Genomic DNA, 6,037 nt, shown 5'->3' with positions numbered 1-6,037 from the left:
ATTAAATGATCATTTCACTGTTTTTTCCAGATGTTTTCGAAATTTGACACTTTTGTCATCGAAATGATTATAAGGTCGCTACTCAGTGCAGACCGAATTTGAGGACTTATTGCTAGAAGTCTAGCAATGGCGGGGGCGGGGAGGGAGGTGGGTAGGGGAGGTGCTGCCCCCTTTATTGACATTTCTGAATGAGCTCCAAGTGTTCAACTCTGCTACAGGCGATTTTGTTTAGATAGTCAAAATCGATACATCTTATTTGAAAGTTTAGTTAAAGCAAGTTGGGATAGAAGCTTTTATACAGAATCAAATATTTAAGTAGTTGTTCTTGAATAGTTAACAGAACTTTAGACCTAGATGTATTTAATAAGTATTGAGTGAGTGTGAAGTCACTCAGTCGTGTCTGACTCTTTGTGACCCCATGGACTGTAGCCCACCAGGCTCCTCTGTCCATGGAATTTTTTAGGCAAGAGTATTGGAGTGGGTTGCCATTTCCTTCTCCAGGGGATCTTCCTGACCCAGGGATTGAACCTGGGTCTCTGGCATTGTAGGCAGATGCTTTACCATCTGAGCCACCATGGAAGCCCGTTTTAATAAGTATAAAACCCAGAATTTTTCCAAGCAGTATACAAAAGTTTACAGTACAATCTCCAAACTGAAAAATTACACTGCCTTACTGTAGGGGAGTAGGCTTACACTTTTGATATTACTATTAACATGCTAACTAGTGTGATTGTAACTATGAACTCAATAAGCTTTCAGGGAATGGGGAAAGAAATAGAAACTATAATATTCAGAGAACACTTGAAGGACGAAGTGAAATGGAGCTAAGGCTTAAAAGATGGGTGGACTCTAAACAGTTCAGAAGTAGAGGATGAAAAGACAGCACAGGCGGGAGGCAGGTGGTAATGAATCTAATCTGATAGCACCGGACAATATGGAGCTTCCAGTTTCCACTACCCACTCCTTCACTCCCTCTTGCAATCTTTATTCTGAATTTCCATCTTTCTGAGACAGCCATGTCCAACATCTCTGATAATTTCTGTTTGAAAAAAATCCCTGTAACTCATGCTTCTAGGTTTCCAAGCAATTGATTCTGTGAGCATTTCCTCCTTCCTGGATCCTCCTTACCTCTCTCTCTGACTACAGCTGCTTTAACTTAAAATAAATAAATAAACAAACCCTGTTTCCCACTGTGTTAGTCTGAAGACAAGTTTCCTAGCTCTCAAGAGGGAATTAAGACTAGGAATTTTTCTCCCTTCTAACCAAGAACCCCCTTATGTAGAAAGCACAGTCTTACTATACAGGTATAAGAAAAATATAAGCCTGAATTCTTTCTCCTACTAACCTTTGTTGCCTGGAACAGTTGGTGAAGTCTGAGGCGAGTTTCTAGCTCATGGAACAAGAAAGGGTTTACAGTTCTCTCCAACTTTGCAGGGTAATGACTTGGGAGAGGGTTCCTCGAAGCCCAGAAGGTACTTGAGGAGCGCAGGTTTCTGCTAGTTTGCAGCAATAGCAGAACCAGAGTTTTGTTTGGTTTGTCTGACCTGGTTTCCTGAGAAAAGGGCCAAAGAACTCACTTTATGGGGTTAACTGAGTATAGTCATAGCTCTTAAAGAGAGCGACCATAGTCCCTGGGCATAGTCTCACATGCCCAAGTGAACCAGCAACACTTTATCATACCACAGACACTTTTGTACTTCAGCCTTTGCATCCAAAATCAAATTGCTACACTTTAACTAAATTGCTTCATTTTGTGTATTCCTTAAACCCTGCACTGCACTCTCCAGGCAATTTGGAGAATTCTACTGAACAATGCCATGAACTTCTCAACAAGGCAGCATTTTTTGGCCAGCCCAGACCCCACAAGACTTGCCCTTCTATCAGTGCAGTATACTTGATTTCTGCAACAGCTGATCGCCTTGACTCATCTTCCCATCTCTAATTCATCTGCCCATTGCTACTGCTACTACTGCTGCTAAGTCACTTCAGTCATGTCCGACTCTGTGCGACCCTATAGATGGCAGCCCACCAGGCTCCCCCATCCCTGGGATTCTCCAGGCAAGAACACTGGAGTGGGTTGCCATTTCCTTCTCTAGTGCATGAAAGTGAAAAGTGAAAGGGAAGTTGCTCAGTCGTGTCCGACTCTTAGCGACCCCATGAACTAGCATGATCTAAGTAAAACAACACCTTTTATTATATTAATTCCCTCCTCAAAACCTTCCCTCTCAGAATTTAACTTTCTAGGGCAGCCATAACCTGGCCTCACCCTACTTCCCACTATTCATTCCACTAGTTTTCACTTGGTGCTATTGATTCGGGGACTGACAAAATGAAACGTGTTTCAGAAATGTTAAGTTGCTCATATGACAAGAATGAATTGAAAGGTAGAATAGTTGTAGGAAGGAGACTGTTGGAATAGTAGATGGTAACCTTTTACAGAGTAGTTTCAGGAGAGCACTATGTACAAGTTTAAATAACATGAAGTTAAGAGACTAAGTAGACAGAAAACTGGACCAACATTTTGGATAGTGCCATTTCTCTTGACAAACAGAAGAGATTTTCTAATTAGGGTGAGAATTTATATTTGAAAGAAGTAAGTATAATAACTTCAAAATTTTAAAACTAAGATGTTATTAATCTAAAGAATTTTGATACTAAAAATTTTGCAAATGTGCCTTTTACAATAAAAAGCTTTTTATCTGATTTATGTTTTTTTTATGGGACTTTTTGTGTTTATGTGAAGGTTTGTTGTTCAGTCCCTCGGTTGTGTGTGACTCTTAGTGACCCCACGGACTGCAGCATGCCACGTCTCCCTGTCCTTTACCATCTCCCGGAGCTCGCTCAATCTCACGTCCACTGAGTCAGTGATGCCATCCAACCATCTCATCCTCTGTCATCCCCTCTCTTCCTGCCTTCAATCTTTCCCAGCATCAGGGTCTTTTCCAAGAGTTGGCTCTTTGCATCAGGTGGCCAAAGTATTGGAGCTTCAGCTTCAGCCATCAGTCCTCCCAAAGAGTATTCAGTGTTGATTTCCTTTAGGATTGACTGGTTTAATCTCCTGGCAGCTCAAGGGACTCTCAAGAGTCTTCTCCAACACCACAGTTCAAAAGCATCAATTCTTTACTGCTCAGCGTTTTTTATGGTCAAACTCTCACATCCATACATGACCACTGGAAAAACCATAGCTTTGACTATACAGACCTTTGTCAGCAAAGTAATGCCTCTGCTTTTTAATACACTATCTAGGTTTGTCATAGTTTTTCTTTCAAGGAACAAGTGCCTTTTAATTTCATGGCTGCAGTCACCATCTGCAGTGATTTTGGAGCCCAGGAAAATAAAGTTTTACTTATCACTTTGTCTCTCACTGAATTCTTTATGCAATGAGACATCAAGAACCCGAGGTTCATTATGTCCTGACACCAGGTGTGATCTTAGTTAAAAGACTATGGATTCAAGTCCCAATCTGATTTACACGGTTTCAGAGCCAGTGAATGATTGCCAGCCCACCATTCTCCAAAGCAGTGAGATTATACAAAGGCTATCAGAGCAGTCTTAAAGCATCAGTCCTAAATAGCATGAAATATCAGGGCCAAAATAATGTAGAAGAGTTCGCCATCTGAAGATGAGATACAAAACACTTTTGTTCCTCCCATATATCAGCTAAAATCTGAGAAAAAGAAGGGGTGAAAGTATAACTACATTTCAAAAATAAAGTCACTGTGATATACTTTTCAGATGCCTTTATCAAACTGGGAAGAAACTGACTTTTCATTAAAAGTATAATAAGCTTTAAAAAAAATTTTTTTTTAAATAATAAAGGAAGCCTTGACAGTTTTATTTAATCATCTCTTTTGGAGTGCTTCTAAAGTCAGTGAAACCTATGTAAGTGATTTATCATATTTCCAGTTGAAAATTAAGCAAATGTTTAAATAAAATGTAATTTTAATTTATACTTGGAAGACTAAGGTCTTAAAAGCTCAAAAAGTTCATTTCTATAAGAGTGGTAGTTTTACTTTCTATCCCTCCCTCCCAACTTAATTCATTTTTTTTTAAGTGGTGTAATTGTTAATTTTATGTGTCAACTTGGCTGGGCCATAGTGCCCAGATATATGATCAAACGTTATTTTGGATGCCTTCTGTGAGTGTTTTGGGATAAGACTTACATTTAAACTGGCAGACTTTAAGTAAAGGAGATTGTCCTGCGCATAATGTGGGTCAGCCTCATCCAATCAGCTGCAGATCTAAATATTTAGAACAAAAGACTGACCTCCAGGAATAGCATGGAACTCTCAGGCAGACAGGCTCTGGACTTGAATTGCAACAGTGGCTCCTTGCACTTTCTTCAACCTGCCCGCAAACCCTGCCGATTGTGTAAACCCTAGGCTTCATAATCATGTGAGCCAGGTCCTTAAAAGAAACCTCTTCCTATATTTGTGCACATGGAGAACCCTGACTAATAAAGGGGGGAGAGAAGTATTCAACTTCCAGCTAGATATTAAATACTGAAGTCTTCATTCAGTAATTATATATGATTGTCCACCTCATTTGGGGTTCCATTGACATGAGCCAGAGATAGGACAAATTTGGCCAATTCAGAAAAAAATTTACCTGAAGAGAAAGAAAATTCAGAGTAACAGTAAATTATATGTCTCTCATATAGGGCATATGCCAGTGTTGCTGATATAAGTGATCTAACTATAGTAATTATCGGAATAGCTTTCTTACACAGTTGTTTGAGCTCACAATGTTACAAACGTTTTCAAGAGTGCAAAAAATAACCTCCAAAGGAGTCTAAATATATCTTTAGTTGTTCTCTTTGTCCTTCAGGATATATTTTTTATTTTAAAACAATGTAGCATGTATCAGCTTTAAAGAAAAAAAAGTTACTGTAAAAATCTTAGTAAAATGCAGGCAAGCAAAAAGTAAATATAAAAATCTTCCATAATTCCCCTACCCAGAGATAGTCACTGGTAACATGTTAGTGTATTTCCTTTTAAACTATTTTTATCCACTGGACTCCCTGCCTCATTTTTTTAAACAAAAATGGATATATACTGTACATGGATTTGAGACTGGTATTTTCATGTTTTATAAATTTCCCTGTGACTTCAGTTCAGTTAAGTCGCTCAGTTGTGACTGACTCCTTGCGACCCTATGGACTCCTTGCGACCCTATGGACTGCAGCACGCCAGGCCTTCCCTGTCCATCACCAACTGCCGGAGTTTACTCAAACACATGTCCACTGAGTCGGTGATGCCATCCAACCATCTCATCCTCTGTCATCCCCTTCTCCTCCTGCCTTCAATCTTTCCAAACATCAGGGTCTTTTCCAATAAGTCAGTTCTTCGCATGAGGTAGCCAAAGTACTGGAGTTTCAGCTTCAGCATCAGTCCTTCCAATGAATATTCAGGACTGATTTCCTTCAGGATGGACTGCTTGGAACTCCTTGCAGTTCAAGGGACTCTCAAGTGTCTTCTCCAACACCACAGTTCAAAAGCACAATTGGCCCTCAGCTTTCTTTATAGTCAGCTCTCACATCCATCCATGACTACTGGAAAAACCATAGCTTTGACTAGACGGACCTTTGTTGGCAAAGTAATGTCTCTGCTTTTTAATATGCTGTCTAGGTTGGTCATAACTTTTCTTCCAAGAGCAAGCGTCTTTGAATTTCATGGCTGCAGTCACCATCTGCAGTGATTTTGGAGCCCCTCAAAGTCTGTCACTGTTTCCATTGTTTCCCCATCTATTTGCCATGAGGTGATGGGACCAGATACTATGATCTTTGTTTTCTGAATGTTGAGTTTTAAACCAACTATTTCACTCTCCTCTTTCACTTTCATCAACAGGCTCTTTAGTTCCTCTTTGCTTTCTGCCATAAGGGTGGTGTCATCTGCATATCTGAGGTTATTGATATTTCTCCCGGTAATCTTGATTCCAGCTTGGGCTTCATCCAGCCCAGCATTTCTTATGATGTACTCTGCATATAAGTTAAATAAGCAGGGTGACAATATACAGCCTTGACGTATTCCTTTCCCGA

This window comes from Ovis aries, chromosome 1, assembly GCF_016772045.2.
Source record: "Ovis aries strain OAR_USU_Benz2616 breed Rambouillet chromosome 1, ARS-UI_Ramb_v3.0, whole genome shotgun sequence".
In the NCBI taxonomy this organism is placed as follows: Eukaryota; Metazoa; Chordata; class Mammalia; order Artiodactyla; family Bovidae; genus Ovis; species Ovis aries.
This window is presented reverse-complemented; position numbering follows the sequence as displayed.